Raw genomic sequence first — 18,450 nt, 5'->3', positions numbered from 1 at the left:
CAATTTTGTCTTTTTATTTGTTTAGTTTGTATGAGTTTTTTAATAAAATTACTACAGGTAGTCCTCGACTTACAACAGTTTGTTTAGTGACCAAAGTTACAACGGCACTGAAAAAGGTGTGGCACAATGGCACTGAAAGGCACTGTGGGGAAAAAAAAACGTTGCATTTGGAATCAAAGAGAAAATTTACAATTCTAATTGTTAGGGAAAAAAACTAACAACACTAACGTATGATCATTAAGTTCATAAAAGCAGGCTAACAGGAAGGTTTTTAGAAAAAAAAAATCTGAATTCCTGAGTAGAAAGGGCCAGGGCATTCCTTTGCCATGTATTAAAAAAAAATGCACACAGGAATATTGGTGTCTGTGAATATGCATAAGTAGATGTGGCTAAAATGGATCTGGTGCATGCAAAAACTTAGAAAATTAGTACCAAAAAAAATGTGTCTTTCTGGCTGAAAATGTTTTCTGATCTGGGAATGACAAGCCAACTGGACAAGGGGGGCCTGGAGGAAAGCGGAAGCAAAAGGAATGTCCCCCTTTTTAAATGGGAGGAGAAAACAATTAGATATTGGCTTGGTTCCTTCACCTTTGGACTAATAGCACAGCAGAGAATGGCTGGCCTCTGGGAGGTCTGCTGAAGTCCGGAAGAAGCTGTCTCAAGGCAGCTGCAAGGGGCAAGCAATTTCTGCAGAGCCAAAGGCAGGAAAGCACGGAGAAATTTCTTGCTGCCTGAGTCCCGGTTCCCTCCTATGCCCTGTGCTTTGACTTGAGCAAAGAAAGCTACGGTGATGAGAACACAAGAGAGGCACGGAAGCTTTTCTATGAGCTCGCTTATCCCATGGACAGCACTCAGAATGCAGCAGAGAGCAGAGAGTAAGAAAGCAGCAGGCACTGAATGTATTCTGCTGCCGTCATTGCTCAGCTCTGCAGTGCAATCAGGTGGCATCGGTGACGCAGATTCAGCCGGGATGCGTGAAGCCGGAAAGCATCTCCATCTCTGGAGGCCCGGATGACTCATGCCAGCCTGCCTCATTCATTTGGAGACCACCGCACACCTTCAGGAAGTGAAAAACATCAGCAAGCAGAGGATAATGCAGCCAAAGGACATCTGTTTGTAAGACCTATGGAACAGCTGTCCTGCCCTACATAAGAGGTACTACAGACAAAATTAGTAAGATACTACACAAGCATCACATCAAGACTGCCTTCAAAACAGACAGAAAAATAGCAGCCATCCTTAGAAACCCCAAAGATAAAATTGACCTGGAAAACCAAGGCATATACAAAGTCCCCTGTGCATCATGCTCAGCCACATACATTGGACAGACCAATAGAAGAATAAGTACCCACCTGAATGAACACAAAAAATCAGTAAAAAAGCTGGAACACGCTTCCTCAATAGTCCAACACATGAAAGCCACAACTCATAGCATCGACTTCAATGGCACCAAAACCCTAGCCACTATAGAAAACCCCAGCCACAGAATTATCAGACAAGCCATAGAGATTGAAAAAAGACCTGAAAGCATGAATAGAAGAGATGATTCCACCAGACTGTCAATCATTTGGAAGCCTGCACTCACAAACAAAAAAATCTTCATACCACAAGCCAGGCAAACACCTGGGCACAAACAGATCCCCCTGATACCTCCAGCTCAAACACACCCCAACCAGGCACCCAGATGAAACCTAGCTTCCTAACAAATGATAACCATCCATTTACCCGGAGCCAAGCTGCACTAAAGGCCTCCAATACAGGAACACAATGTTGCTAGGCAATCAAGACACAAAAAAAGCCACAAAACAGACAGAAGATATTAGAAACACCAATCAAGCAGAGCACAGCAAACTCCAAGACCAATAAACACAGACCAAGACTCCCAACCAATCAGGATGAAGAAAAAACCATTCTGGCACAGCAGTAGGCTAGCCCCAAATTTAAAACTGAAACCACTGTAAAAGTCTGACTCACAGATGAACACAATACAGAAGCCTGATGATGGCAGATGAGATTCTGCCGAAACATTGCTACAACTTTAAAAGCACAACTACAATGACGTGGGAAAATACCCGAACAAAGCTGAATACCATACATGTAAGTACCCACGAAAACTTAAGAAAACAAACATACACACACACACACACACACACACACACACACACTCATCAGATGTTAAAAAGGAGTGGACAGAGCACTGAGTTCTGTAGCACTCCCTAAAGCAGAAGCCATAGGCTGGATCTTTTGGTATCAACATTGATTGAGACTGGTCTCAGAGGAAACAAAAGTCAATCTATACAAAACTGCGCCCTCACCATCAACTCCTTAAGTTGGCCCCAAAGGATACCATGGCCAATGGAACTGAAAGCCACTGAAAGGTCAAGAAGAGCAAGAATGGATGCACACCTCCATTCCAGAGATGACCAGAGGTCATCTAAAAGTGCAACCAAGGATACTCTGGAGCTGCAACAGCACCACCTTCCCTAAAACAGGAAGGTAAAAGACTACATGAAAATTGTCTAGAAAACTGGGGTTCAACAATAGATTTTTAAGGAGAATAGAATAGAATAGAATAGAATAGAATAGAATAGAAAATACAGGTGAAAAATTAGAATATTGTGCAAAAGTTCATTTATTTCAGTAATGCAACTTAAAAGGTGAACCTAATATATGAAATAGACTCATTACATGCAAAGCAAGATAGTTCAAGCTGTGATTTGTCATAATTGAGATGATTATGGCTTACAGCTCAGGAAAACCCCAAATCCACAATCTCAGAAAATTAGAATATTACATGCAATCAATAAAACAAGGATTCTACATAGAACAATATTGGACCTTTATTTATTACTGAAATAAATGAACTTTTGCATGATATTCTAATTTTTTGAGTTTCACCTGTAGAATTCTTTATTGGCCAAGCGATTGGACACACAAGGAATTTGTCTTTGATGCATATGCTCTCGGTGTACATAAAAGGAAAAGATACATTTGTCAAGAATCATAAAGTACGACACTTAATTATAGTCATAGGGTACAATAAGCAATCAAATCATACTAGGAAACAGTCAATATAAATGGTAAGGATACAAGTGACAAAGTTACAGTCACAAGTGGGAGGGTGATAAGGAGTGATGAGAAGATCAACAGTAATAGTAGTGCAGATTTTGTAAATAGTTTGGCAGTGTTGAGGGAATTATTTGTTTAGCAGAGTGATGGCATTCGGGAAAAAACTGTCCTTGTGTCTAGTTGTTCTGGTGTGCAGTGCTCTATAACATGGTTTTGAGGGAAGGAGTTGAAACAGTTTATGTCCAGAATGATAGGGTGCACCAGTCCCTCTTTAAAAGGAGCCAGGAACACTCCCTCCATCAAGGATGAATTCATCATGACTTGGACCCACCCACATGATATCTCCTTGATCAGCAAGGAGGCACATGAATCTAACTCATTTGCTCTCCAGAGTCCAGAACAGTGGAAGCCAACTGGTGGGCCACCAGAAGATTTGGGTGGTCTGCAGAGAAATGTCACCCCCAGAGCACCCCACAAAGCAATTAATCCAGGCTACACAGGAACACAAGGCTGAGCCGCTCACATGGCCCTCCCTCCCAACCCACTCACTCCTTACCTGACAAACTTGCCTGCTAAGTTGCTATTTTTCATTCCCCCCCCACACACCATCAGCTGTTCTGCTCTGCCAGGAGATTTAGATTAACTAGAAAGCAGGAAATTGTCGGGTTTCTTGCTTTAGCTAATCTTTAGATCTCCTTAGGAATGAAGGTTCTACTATTCAATGCAGACTCATGACAAGCAAATTTTACGCGACACATTCAGGTAGCTGATGGCAGATAGATAGATCACTGAATGATTCTGTGACCAACTCAACCTGCCTGCCTGCTTTGCCTGATTTTGGGTAAAAGTTGCTTTTTTATATAAAAAAATCAATATTTACATAAATATTTATAATATTTACATACAAACCTAGCCAGTCACATGACCACCAAGCCACACCCACAAATTAGGCCATGCCCACAGAACAGATTGTTAAGAAATTTGAATCCCACCCCTGCCTCTGTGTATTTGTGTGTGTGTGAGATCTCTCTCTCTCTCTCTCTCTCTCTCTCTCTCTCTCTCTCACACGCACACACACACACACCAACATCAGCAAGCCACCCTCAGTCAAAATTCATATTATTGGTCCCCAGGATTTAAAATTATGAGATTGGTGCTCCCTGAGGTCCAAACAGTTGGCGACCCCTGCTCCAGGAGACCCTTCCACTTCCTCAGGCCCAACAGAAACAATTCTACCTCAATCTCAAGAAAACATAGCCCTAAAATTGATTACTTTCTTGGACATATTTTACATTACATGCATGAGTCACAGATTAGACTAACCAATGCCATAGCATAGAATAGTTTGCAAATTATGGTATATAGTTTGGTGAGTTGTGCCAGCCCAGCCAACTGTGATTTTTTTGTATAAACCGCAGTTTAGTATGTGAACCAAATAATTATATTTTCCTATCTATTTGCTACCATTGTTCTCCCCCCTCCAAATTTAAGAACTGTATTTTGTTGTAAAGGATAAGAATTTTTTATAACTCTTTTGGATATGCAGACATAAATACCCCAAGAATCCTTTTCTTTCCAGCAAATAATTTCTAGTTCAACTAATTGTGAAATGCAGATTATTTTGCAAATAATCTTGCTGTATAGGTCCAGCAGGAAGAGCTAAAGTCTAAACAAAGGACAACTTAGTGTTTCTCTTCCAAATATTAGATATATTTACAGTATATCTAAAGGAATCCAAAATCATTGAGCTCTCAAGAAGAAGAGTATGTTTAACATCACCAGAAATGTATAGTTCTCTCTATTATTCTGCTTTCATTCCTATTCCTATGGAAGGTTTCATCAAGCTGATCCAAATAATTAATGAAATTTAAATTGTCCCTTTTCTGAAATTGTGGGATAGGCAACAGGCAGAGCACAGCAAGCCTTACAGCTTGCTTAAGAAAAACAAAACCATTAAAAATCATTAAAAACAAAAATAAAGGAAAAAAGTATGTTAATTTTCTGTAATATGTACTATTAAGAAAGGAGGATCCTGGCTGTTTAAGATCTTTGTTATTTAAATTCCATTAATGATGACTTCATGAACTAGGACTTCTCTCATCTAAATCTAAATAAATGTTGCTATAATTTGCTTTATCTTGAAAATAAAAAGGCATTAAATGAGAATGTTTTTGTTGGAAGCCAAACAGATGTAACTATTGGTTGAAATTACAAAGCGTGCCCTCCATCATCTCAAAAGCTGCTTGTATCTTTAGCAGAAAAGCCCTTTCTGTTTTTCTGCTAAAGATATTAAATAAGAGCATGCAATTAAATTTCTAATCAGTGCTAAGGAATAAGTAATGTCAGCATTACATCCTGGTAGGAGCTGCAATGTCATAACTTCAGTAGCTTTAAAAAGTAAATTATTTGAATTAGGTCGGCAGATATAAGAGTTTGTGTTCTCTCTGTAGACATTAAAGCAATTCTGTCCACAGCACAAAAGCTAACTTTAGGCTCCATTCATGAAGCTTATAAAAATTCATGCTGAGACTTGAAATTCATTAACTGACAGCATTAGTGAAACCTGCCAAGGATTATATATCGGATGTGTGTCTCCCAGCCAGCATACAATTGAATGAATGAGAGAAATATCTTCACAGACAATAATCAGACATACCCCATTGAATGTTGTGAACTCTCACTGCTATTGCTGAAATTATTGAGTGTGTCTGTATGCAAATTCAAATAGTTATTTCTCAGACTGTCCTAACTGTTTTTTGTTATTGAGCAATATGTGTACACTGTGCCAATCCAAGTAGACTTCATATGATGGACAACAAAAAACACACAACCCAGGTGTAATACTGAAAAAAAAAACACCAACAAATTATACATTTTGAAAACTTAAAAGTGGTGGATACTCACGACTAGCAAGAGCTAAAGCCACACAGATAGTTGTCAACTTAGAACAGTTCATTTAGTGACCATTCAAAGTTACAACCCCACTGAAAAAAGTCATTTACGGCAATTTTCACATTTACAATCTTTGCAACATCCCCATGATCATGTGATCAAAATTCAGGTGCTTGGCAACTGGTTCTGTTCTGACCCCAACCCAGTTACCAGCAAGAAAATCTCAAACTCAAACCTTCACAGCTTTAATCTACAAATAAACTTCTTTGTAGATAAAAGATGGTTTGCAACCAATTAGTCCAACCAGAAAAGCCTTGACAGAATTCTTCAGATAAGCTGGAATCTCTACACACAATGCTGGATCCTTCAAATATTTTTGCTTTCTGCAAAAGCAAAAACCCTTTGAAACCAGGCTTATACTCCCTGAAGGGAGGGGACATTATGTTGCATTCTTACTCCCAAGTCACCTGTGCTGCTCCAGCTGTTCTCTTCTATGAATCATCCTGTGCTCACACGTACTTAGCACAGGCTCCTCGGGAACCTCCTCCTCACTGCTGCCGGCTAACCACAACAGATTCATACTTATGAGCTGGGGCCATGTGATCCCATTTTGTGACCTTCGGACAAGCAAAGTTAATTGGGAAAGCTAGATTGACTTAACATCTGTGTTACCAACTTATCAACTGCAGAGGTAATCCTCAATTTATTTGTTTAGTGACTGTTCAAAGTTACAATGGCTTGAAAAAAGAGACTTATGACCATTCCAAAGGTGCTTTTCAAAAGGCAATTGAACTTTGTTTTTTCTTTGAAAACATTTTACTTCCCATCCAAGAAGCTTCTTCAGTTTACAACCAAGATACAGATGAGTGAGAATCTCCATAGGCATTGAGACTTATGATCATTTTCCACACTTAAAACCATTTGCAGCATCCCTGTGGTTACGTGATCAAAATTTAGACACTTGTCAATTAACTCAAAATTTATGACAGTTGCAGTATCTCGGGGTCATATGATCACCTGTTGTAACCTTTTGACAAGCAAAGTCAGAATGGGGAGGCCAGATTCACTTAACACCCATCTTACTAACTTAACAACTTCAGTAACTCAATTAACAACTGCAGCAAGAAAAGTTATAAAATGGGGCAAAATTCACTTAACAACTATCTTGTTTAGCAATGGAAATTTTAGGATTGACTGTGGTCATAAATGGAGGACTACCTGAACAGACTGCCTGGCATTCATTCAGTAGCAACAGCAGCCAGGCCTTATTTCTACTGTATGCACTCTCAAAGCATTTTAAGGCTGGAAATGTAATTTTAAATGACCATCAGATTTAACACTAAGATTCTGTACAGTTCGGAGAACCCCCAAATCACACTCCTGGCTACCCCACCCAGCCTGCCTCCCAGGAGTCCCCACACGGCCCATTTTGGATATAGGTAACTGCAGGTCACACGTGGAGGCTCAAGAGAGCGAAAACCAGGCCTTCTGGAAGTTCAGGAAGGCCAGAAATGAGCTCGTTTCTGGCTTCCAGAGAGCCTCTGGAGCCCTGAGAGGCCTTTTTCACCCTCCTGGAGGCTCAAGGAAAGCCTCCGAAGCCCAAGGAGGGCAAAAATCCCCCTCCTCCGCCATGGTGCAGGAGGCTGACTAGGCCATGCCCACCATGGCCATGCCCACCCAGCAACCGGGTAGAGAAGCCATTGCTAAAAATTTTGAAGCCCACCCCTGGTTATAGGTTCCATAATGCCTACTGGCCTATCTACAATTTTCTATGCTCTCATTCAAGAAGACTGGTCTGTGTTTTCCCCTCTCCAGTTTGAGATCAATAATAACAACAAAAGTTGTCTCCTTTCTGTTGTCAGTCAGGCAGATTCTTTCAGAACAGAAAACCCGCAGATGATGGTTTGATCCATGTTCCAGATACTGACCCTGCTGATACAAAAACAACAAACAATGATACGTGGTGTGATGACTCAGGGCGTGGCACAAAGTCAACACAGTCAGATAATCAGTAGGAGTCCCTTTATTAGTTCCAACTTTGCCCCCAATGTCCTGGTTACCTTCTGGGCTGGAGAAAAACTTTCCCAGGAACAGCCTTTGGCTGCAGAGAATCAAGTCCAAAACATGGTCAACAAAAACTGTAACTATAAGTCCAATCAAGCAAGATGAGGTAATTAGTCCGGCAAGGCAAGAGAAGGAATTCCAGACATGAAGGAATGGCAGTAATTCAACACAGTTGGGAGGATGCCAGGAATGCAGATAACCAAAGTCAACACAAGATAAACTCACGTTTGTTCCCAGTAGACACCACACTAAGCTTGCATCTCTTTTAAGTTCTCATTCCCAGGTGTGACTAATGAAAGGAATCAGGGCCCTTTCCTCCCCTGTAAGCCATACAACCCACATTGCTCTCTTCTCCGTTCTTCCCTGCATGCCCTACGATGAAGAGGGGGTGGGTTTGGGTCTTCCTCTGAACTCCCTCTCCCTTGTTTTATCTCTTTCCTGCTCTGCCCAACCGGACTTTGCCCTCTGTTTCCTCCACAGCCAACAGAGCCACACTCCCACTCTCTGTCAGCTGTGGATTCAGACTCTGATAGGGATATGGCATGTGGGCTGGTAAGAAACAACACCATTAATTTGTTTTGGCCAAGCTTTTGTCTTTTGGATTGGATTTTTTTAGAATCTGCCTAAAGTTTTCTTCACCCAGTTTCTATAGCAGCTGGTCAGATAAAGCTGACATTTTATATTCCCCAGATTCATGAAGGAATAAGACACATTGCCTTCTTATCTCTGCCTTGGCAAAGGGCCAGTCAGAATATGAAGCTGGGGATAATTTGCATTCCTTTTGGTCTGAATGACAGCTTTAGCTAGTTCCAGCAAGCCAAGGAATGTTTAGAACCTCCTCCACAGCTGACAGACTTTCTCATAAAGACAGGACCCTCAACATAGGGAAAGGTTCATTGAGAGGATAGCCAAACTTTTGGCTTGAAGCCAGGTCCCATAAACTCCTTTTGGTTTATACAAAAGGAATGTTTTTTCTTTGTACATCTGGAGTCCCAATCTAATGGTGCCTCTCACATGGGGCTGACAGTATTGGAACTGGCAAGCTTGCTGGCAGACTACATGAAGTCTTCCCTGACTATAAATTCTGGGATGAGAGTATGTGACCTGATGCTGCAAGTCTCTTTTAGCTATAACTGTGTTGATGTGTTTTACATCTTGGCCCCATCAAAGGGGTGCGATGTTGTGAGGAGGTTGTTAGCTTTACAGCAAGAGGCCATGTGTAGCTGGGTGAAAAGGAAGCCACAAACTTCTGAGGTAACAAAATGGTCAAAAGCTACTTTGGTTTCTATTTGAACAGCAGACAAGAATGCTTGCTCGGATGAAAAATAATTTAAACCGCCACCATTTATTTTTTTTTAAATCTCTTCCTTTCTATTTTTAGAAAGCTTTTAATATAACAGTTCACTGAAATAAATGTGGTTTCCCTACCTGCATTCTGACAGGGTGCTAGCTTTCCACCATTAAATCCTGATGCAGACATATCCTGGTCCTAAACCCAGTTTTACATCAGGTTCTAGATATTATAAACACAATGCCAGATCTTATGAAATCACAAAAGATAACACTGAACCTTAAGCTTTTCTAAAAACAAAATTGCTGCTGTGCCCTGAGATCATGCCCACTGTCGTTTGAATACAAGCTGCTGCAAGGAGAAGGGCGAAAAGGTGAGGGTCTGAATGTCTGCGCTTTAAGCTTTTCCTTTGTTTGTTAAAAACAGTTTGGCAGCTCCTTTCGCTCTGTTGCTATTTTATCTTTTGTGGTTTTTTGTTTATTTTCCTCGGCTTCCGAGAGGTGTACAACGCGAAGCTAAGCAATTGCATCAAAACCACACAGAGATCGTTTTGTTTTTCAACCACATTCACACATTCTCATACGCACAGCCACAATCCAATGTTTTTTAAATTTAATATTTTATTTTTATCCTGCCTTTATTGTTTTTATAAAAAGCTCCAGGCAGTGAACAATGTTCATACTCCTTCCCCCTCCTATTGTAGGCTGATGGTATTTTCTTTCTTCCCTTGACTAGGTCAAATGGGCGTTTTCCTTGGCTGGGTGATGTCCTCTAAATGTTTGGAAGGGTAGCTCCCCTTAATCCCAACCAGCCTGGCTAATGCATGTAATTCTCGACTTACCACCACAATTGAGCCCAAAAATTATGTTGCTAAACGAAACATTGGTTAAGTGAGTTTTGCCCCGTTTCACAACCTTTCTTGCTGCAGTTGTTAAGTGAATCACTGCAGTTGTTAAGTTGGTCACCTAGTTGTTAAGTGAATCTGGCTTCCCCATTGACTCTGCGGGTCAGAAGGTCACAAAAGGGGATCACACAACCCCCCCCCAAGGCAATGCAACCATCATAAATATGAGTCAGTTGATAAGCATCTGAATGTTGATCATGTGATTATGGGGATGAAGCACTGGTTGCAAATGTGAACAATGGTCATAAGTAACCTTTTTTCAGTGCCCTTGTTACTTCAAACGGTCGCTAAATGAACTGTTCTAAGTCAAGGACTACCTGTATTGGTCCTGAAAGTGTGACAGTACCAAAAATCTGGAGGATCAGGTGAATCTCTGGTTCCTGAAACTCTTTGGTTCCTGTCTTGGATTCTCAGAGTGGCAACGGCAGAGGAAAGAGTCTTTCAGGATCCTTGTTTAGTTTTGTTTATCTAATTTGGCCATCGAGGGCTTGCAGCTTTGAGAATTTTCTGAGCCAGTCGCTGTTGAAGATGCTTGGAGAATCAACAGTAAAAAAAAGTCCTCCGCAGATGATGTTTCATTTCACATAGTCCAAAGGTGTCAAACTCAAGGCACACGGGCCGGATCTGGCCTGTGAGGTGCTTAGATCTGGCCCGCAGGGCTGCCCTGGAAACCCTTGAAGGACCGGCCCATGGTGCCTCTGCCAGGAACTATAGAGGTCGGTTTCCCAGGCTCCGTTTTTGGTCATGACAGTCTCCTGCAGCCCACTGTCAGCAAAAACAGTGTTCCCCAAGCTCTGTTTTCACTGGCAGAGGGCTGCAGGAGACCGTCATGGCTAAAAACAGAGCCTGGGTAGCCTACGTACAGCCTCTCTGAGATCCATTTCCCCTGGCAGAGGGCTGCAGGAGACCATCATGGCTAAAAACAGAGACTTGACAACTGATGTCGAGCTGGCCACATCTCAAGGCCGCACACTCCAGCCCCCCTGTGGGGGCGGGTCAAACACAACCCTGTTGTGGCCCTCAATGAAATCGATTTTAACACCCCTAACATAGTTCATAGCCAAAGGAGGAAATAAGGGAGAATCTTTCCCAAATAAACTACTAAATCCATGCTCTGTAGACATATATTTCAAGTCACTGGAGACCTTTTGCTTGGCTAAGTTCTGACTCATATAATTTCTGAGTCTTTTCCCTTATCACAACAGTAATGACAAAAAGAGGAAATTTTCTTCCGGTGCTAAACAGATGATAGAATACCTACAGGTCATCTCCTAACAAGCATAAGCTGCAAATCCAAACGAAGCTTGTTACAGAGAATCTGCGTTTCTTTTTTCCTACACAAAGACAAGAGTTGGCCAGTGCTAATTTCATTCTGCATCCAGCACAGTCTTGCTTGATCAGAGTACAGGTTCACTTAGTGACAGTTTGAAGTTACAAAGGCACTGAAAAAAAAGGGACTTATGACCATTTTTCACACTGGTGATCATTGCAGTAGCCCCATGGTCACGTAATTTGTATTTGGATGCTTGACAACTGACTCACACTTACAATGCTTGACAACTGACTCACACTTATGACAGTATCCTGGAGTCACATGATCCTGTTTTGTAACCTTCTGACAAGCAAAGTCAATGGGGAAACCAGATTCACTTAACAATCATATGATTAATGTAACAACTGCAGTGATTTCACTTTAAAAAAAGTGGGGGGAAATGGGGCAAAATTCACTTAACAAATTTCTCACTTAGCAAAAGAAAATTTGGGCTCAATTGTTGTCGTAAGTCGAGGACTAGCTGTATCTTTCTGAATGAGGTTTGTGTTGCTGTTTCTTTTTTCTGAAAAGGAAGATTGTTCGCTATGCTGCCCTCTGCTGTTTATCAGTAAGAAGCAACTTGTCTTTTTTATTAAAAAATATATATATTTTCACCCACACCCCCATATTCAGACATATAAAAGACAATGACATATATTTTAAGGATACCATACCCACCTGACCAGGAGATTTTTTTAAAAAAATGGATAGAAAATAGAAGTTTATCTCTTTTTTGTCATAACTCTATTAGATGTTTAAACAAGAAAAATAAAACTAACATTTCTGATAAAGAAAAGAAGAAAGGAAGGAAGGAAGGAAGGAAGGAAGGAAGGAAGGAAGGAAGGAAGGAAGGAAGGAAGGAAGGAAGGAAGAAAGGAAGGAAGGAAGGAAGGAAGGAAGAACAAAGCCCAAAGTGCAAGAAAATAAAGAAAAAATATATAAAGAAAGTACTTCTGATTTTCTTTTACAACAGTTATAGGTATAAATTTAAACTCTTATTCTATGGTTGCGTGTAACTTGCTTTTTTTTCTTTTAGTCATTAAACTAAATTATATCATAATTTCATTTTTCTTTGTTTGGGATAGAAAGTCCAAAGGGGATAGAAACTAGAAGTTTATCAAATTTTCAGAACTTGTATGATTGCCAGATATATCAGCTTCAGGTGTAAGATAATAAGCCTTTACTGGCACACTGGCAACAGCCTGATTGTCACATTTCTCATTAATCAGTTACTGTTAAAGACAGAGTTGTGGAGACTTATAAAAACAACTGACATCTCTGTACTCACTTCCCATATTACATTCTGCCATGGTTTGCATTTAATAAGCCACAACTGTCTGGGTTTACACACTGTACTAAGTCATAATTGAGGTTTTTCAAACCATATTGGCTGTGTACAAGCATGCTGAACACAAACCAGAGATGTGTAAAATCTGCTCACCTTATGCGATTCTCTACCTAAGTGAAAATGTCATCTCTTTGCTTGTTTGCTTGAAAATTGGTATTCTTCTTTTCAAGAAATGAAATAAACTGAAGGCAGTTTACAAACCTTCACCCTGTTAAATGCAGAAACATAAAGTGAATAAATGTCAGCAAATTCAGCAGCAAAACACTCATAGCAGCAATTCATATAGTGGTGTTTCTCAATCTTGACAACATTAAGTTGTGTGGACTTCAGCTCCCACCATTCCCCAGCCAGCATGTCCACATATCTTAAAAAGTTATATTATTTCCAGGCTAGACAAAGTTTCAAGAGCGAACATCAATTCACTGTCTGTGAAGTAACCATTGGAAGATACCACGGTTGAGGAACACTGGCATACAATATTGGGGATTATTGATGCTGAGGATTGTATGAGGAAACCCAACTTAACTGGACCTTGTGGATGCTTGGGAAATATTCTGGAATATGTGCAAACAGTCTTATCTTGCTTACATGGGTACAGCAGCATAGTTTTGCCTCAACCAGCAACTTTGTGCTATGGAAGTGATGCAATGTTTCTCTTTAAATTGAGGAAGTCCTTCCTAGTGAGGTATTTTGTGTCCCATTAAGGCCTCTTCCTTCATTTTTAGTAGCTAAGGGAAGCTTTTTCTAGTTTTGGGGAATTACTGGAGGAAACCACTTCACTGGACTTTGCCCTTTGAAGTATCTTCCAATGGTTGCTTCACAGACAGTGAATTGATGTTCGCTCTTGAAACTTTGTCTAGCCTGGAAATAATATCAGTAAAACAGATACTGTATTTGTGTTTGGAAGGATTTTCAAAGTATCTTCACATATGTTACTCTTGCAGATTAGCAATAAACCGCTCACCAGTCTACAGTGCTCTTACTAGCCCATTTAAATATGGGAAAGGAAGAATTTGTGGCATAAATGGCCTGCCTTTGTTTTTGCACACTGTATATACAATCATCCTAAAATAATTACAATACTGACAGAACCATGTAGAGAAACTGAGTGGATAAACTATAACCTTGAATAAACTCTATTCAGCTCTGTTCCCCATATGTGAAACAGGAAGAATAGATACAGGTTTATAGCACTGGTGGAAAATAAGAGTTATACATGACATGACAAATGATATGGAAATGGAAAATAAAATATGTTTCAGTAGACTCTTGGCTACACATAGGTCCAAATTCCAGCACTGCATAAAAAGCAGACCATCATTCAAAAAGCATCTGAAATTACTAACAGTTCAGACAGACCTGAATGTTAGTTATATGCACCTAGGAATGTTACCCAAAGAGGCATGTTTATAAAAGCCACAAGAGATCTCGTGCTTTCAATCATGTCAGCAGATTCAAATTTCTTACAAAAACAAAGGCAAATGCTAAAGTCTGAAGCTTAATTTAGGTAAATTCTTGTCACATGCAGTCTACAATCAAAGTCTTGGGCAATTTGATGATGCCAACTAAAGGCCTGGAATGCTGTCACTCTTAACTGGGGTTGCAGAAGCTAAATTATTGAGCCTTCAGGAAAAGAAGGAGGAAAAGCAACCACAACTTGGGAAAACAATGTACTAAACAGTTTAATGACTTGTTGCAAGCAATAGGAATTTTCTTTCAAAGTTTTCAGTGCTTTGAGGCCAGGGATATAGAAGCATCTGCAGGAGGAAGTCAAAACTGGAACTATGACAATTTGTCATGGTCAGCTCACCATAGCCAACTCACCACGGCCAACTCACTATGGCCAACTCACCACAGAACAACTTGCCACAGGACAAGAGTTACACTAATATCAAAGAAATGGTGGAATAGAATAGAATCATTAAAGAAAGGATGCAAAAGGAGGGACAGAATGAATTGTGAATGACAAAAAATAAAATATTTTAAAATTTATTTTAAATAATTAAATAGAATTGTTAAATTGTCCCATAGCAAGTTGTCCAACAGCAAGTTGGCTGTGATGAGTTGGCTGCCACAAATTGTCCATGGCAAGTTGGCTGTGATGAGTTGTCCCATTCTGGTCAAAATTGGCCAGATGGCAGTCACAATCCAAATCTTGCCACCTTGCTATGTGTGGATCATGCTGTGATCATTGGACTACAATGTTACATTCACAATCTTATCTATTCCAACATCGATACACAAGATCCTTCTGCTGGCATATATATTTACTCACATATGTGATTGTGCATGCATAATTTATAGAGACTGAAGTGTCATTAATGAACATTTAATGCAAGAATTGCACATATAGAACATCACAGACTTTACCTACTGGGTCAAGAAATAACTATTTCTAAATGTGAAATGTTACACAAATCACTTCAATAACCACTCCAATTCATGATAAGGGAAGATAATGGACTTGTTTTGGTTCAAAAAATACATGCAACATGATAAAAATACAAAACAAGAAAAAGTGATTATACTTATCACTTGGCCTATAGACCAACATACTACATCTAGTAGTTCTAACACAGATCAACTCATGGCAGAGCAAAAGAAAATATTAAGGAACTCAAATTATGTGCTGCTATCCAAATAGGAGAAGCTCAAATGGAAATGGAAGAATTATGGATTATAAGTGTGATTATTAGTTAGATTTTGAAAGGGAAACATAAAGTATAGCAGTTTTAGGAGCATATGGTGAATTTGTTTTTGTATATGCAGCACCTTTGAGTTAGTGTTGACTCCTGGTGATTACTGCATAGGCTAGGCCCTGCAGTTTTTCCTTTTTAGTAGAGGAGTGGAGAACTCTTCTTGTGAAATATTTCTGGACTTTCTCAACTGTGTTAATATCAGATACATAATGTGGGTTTCAGACTGATGAGCTGTATTCGAGTATTGGTTTAGCAAATATTTTGTATGCTCTAGTTATTAGTGTAATATTACCAGAGAAAAAGCTACATAAGCTTAGGTTAACAACTCTTTACGCCTTTTTGGCTATGTAGTTACAGTGGGCTCTAGCACTTAGATCATTGGAGATGAGTACTCCAAGATCCTTGACAGAGTTTGGATCATCAACAAGGTCTTGACTATTCAGCCTGTATTTTATTTTCTGATTATTATTTTTTTGCCAATATGTAAGACAGAGCATTTATTTGTTGAGATTTGAAGTTGCCATTTGTTTGACCATTCTGATACATAGTTGAGGTCTTTTTGAAGGGTAGCAGCATTGTTTGTGGTGTTGAATAGCTTTACATTGTCAGCGAAGAGAACGCAGTGGCTCTTAATATGATCACAGAAGTCATTTATGTAGAGTATGAAGAGAGTTGGTCCTAGAACACTGCTGGGGGACACCACTGTTGACAGGTACAGAATTTGGTAGGATGCTCCCAATTTTGACCATTTGTTGTCTGTTTGACAGGAATGCTTCTACCCAGTTATGCAGGTGTCCAGAGATACCGTAAGATTTTAGTTTTAGTAGTAGTTTGTCGTGTACCACTGAATCAAAGGCTTTACAGAAGTCTATGTAGATTGCATCAATTGCTTTGCCCTGATCTAGTTGTGTAGTCCATATGTTTTTGCAGTGTAAGAGTTGCAGATTACATGATAGTTTTTTCCTGAAACCAAATTGTTTATTAGAGAGTAGGTTGTTTGTTTCTAAATGGAGCATGATGGATTGGTTAATAATTGATTCCATGACTTTACAGGTGACACAGCATAAAGAGATTGGTCTGTAATTTTCAACTAGGTTGGGGTCTCCCTTTTTGAAGATGGGGATGACCGTAGCTTGTGACCATAGTTTTGGCAAGGAGCTGGTCCTGAAAGATTTTTCAAAGATTATGCTTAGAGGTTCGGCTATGGCAGTGGATAGCTTTTTTAAGAAGTAGGCACATATTCCATCTGGTCCAATAGATAGAGATGGTTTTAGATTGCGCAGTGCTTTTTTCAACAATGTCTTCTGTAAAATCGATATGTGTTACATCATTGTAGTTGTCTGTGGTTTACTAGGAAATACTGGCATGATCCATTGCTGTTTACAAATACTGAGCCAAAGAATGTGTTAAAGAGGTTGGCTTTAATAGTGCCATCGTTGCAGTCTTTACCATCAGGTCCTTTCAGGGGTGGGATGGACCTTGAGTCTTTTAGTTTGTTGTTTATAAAATTGTAGAAAGTGTGGGTGGAATTGGTGCATAGAAGGTTTTCTTCTTGTCTAATGTGATAATTGGTACATTCAGTTTTTATCTGGTGGCATAAATTTTTGTATCGGCTTTTGACAGATTTGTTTTTCCGCCAAATGATTTCTTTTTGGATTGAAGCTTCCTTATTGTTATGGGTAATTTGTTTTTTCTGGTTTTTGGAGTTGTTATTGGTACATATAGTTTGATGACTCTTTTGACTTCAAGTAAAAATATGTTGTAATGGTCTTCAACAGTATTGCATCCAGTGAATAGAAATTGCCAATCAAGGGATGAGAGAGCGTTGTTTAAAAGATCATAGTTGCCTTTTTTGAAGTTATAATTGGGGATTCCATCGTTGTGATGATTTTTGTGTGGACCTATGTTGAGACAAAAGTCTCAACAAAAATCCCTGGCTTAGGGAGATGATTGATCTGTTTAGCTTGCTTTCCCACATTGATTAAAGCAGGAAAAGGCAGATGGAGAATTACATGGTAAGCAAGAGAATTGGCTGTTCCCAAACCCAGTAATTCCCCTCCTCCACAGTCTGCTGGACAGCTGAGCTGTGGCTGGGAAGTTGCATGAGAAAGCTGGGGAGGGATTTGGCTGAGCACTTCTCCAGCCCACTGATTAGCTGTCTGGTGCATTGCGAGAGCTCTTAGTATTGGCACAGCCAACAGCTTTGTGCAGTTCTTCTTATCTGGAAGAAAAACATAGCAGATGAAATATTTAGGCCCAAGGACAGAGGACAGTTCATACTACCTGTCCCCATTTCCTATGGGCTGACCAAATGAGCTATGTCATAGTCGGGCTCTTAGATAGGAGACTATGGGTGTCCCTCCCTTCTACATTCCCAAGTTGGCTCGGAGCTCATCTGCTCATCCTGCTTATCTAGTGTGACGACTGTTTGCTTTTTTGAGGATGAATTGTCTTGCCATGAACGCATTTCCCCAACCCATTAGAAGTGCTTTCCTTGCTTTGTATCAAAAATAGGGTTTTCTGCCCTCTGCTAGCACAAGTAGTACAATGCAATCTTGTCTGTGATGCTTCATTTCACTGTAGAGAATGCCTCCACTCCGACTGGCTAGAGAATGCCCTTGTGGAGATACCTCATCTCCTCTGGTCCCTGGTAACTTCCATCCACAGCCATTTCATCTTGGGTTGCTGGACCACTTGCCCCTTTTAGAAAGAGATTTCTTGCTTAAAGCCTGGCTATGCTTCTCCCTGCAAAGCACATTTCAAGCCTTGACTATGCTTATTATATACCTGCAAAAAAACATTTTCATTGGCTGTGAGTGGCCAATACGATAACTGTTTTTGCCTCTCATGCCTTCTTGCTCTCCTACAAAG

Source organism: Pseudonaja textilis, chromosome 2 (genome assembly GCF_049901715.1).
Source record: "Pseudonaja textilis isolate UNSWEBS1 chromosome 2, rPseTex1.2, whole genome shotgun sequence".
Lineage (NCBI taxonomy): Eukaryota > Metazoa > Chordata > Lepidosauria > Squamata > Elapidae > Pseudonaja > Pseudonaja textilis.
This window is presented reverse-complemented; position numbering follows the sequence as displayed.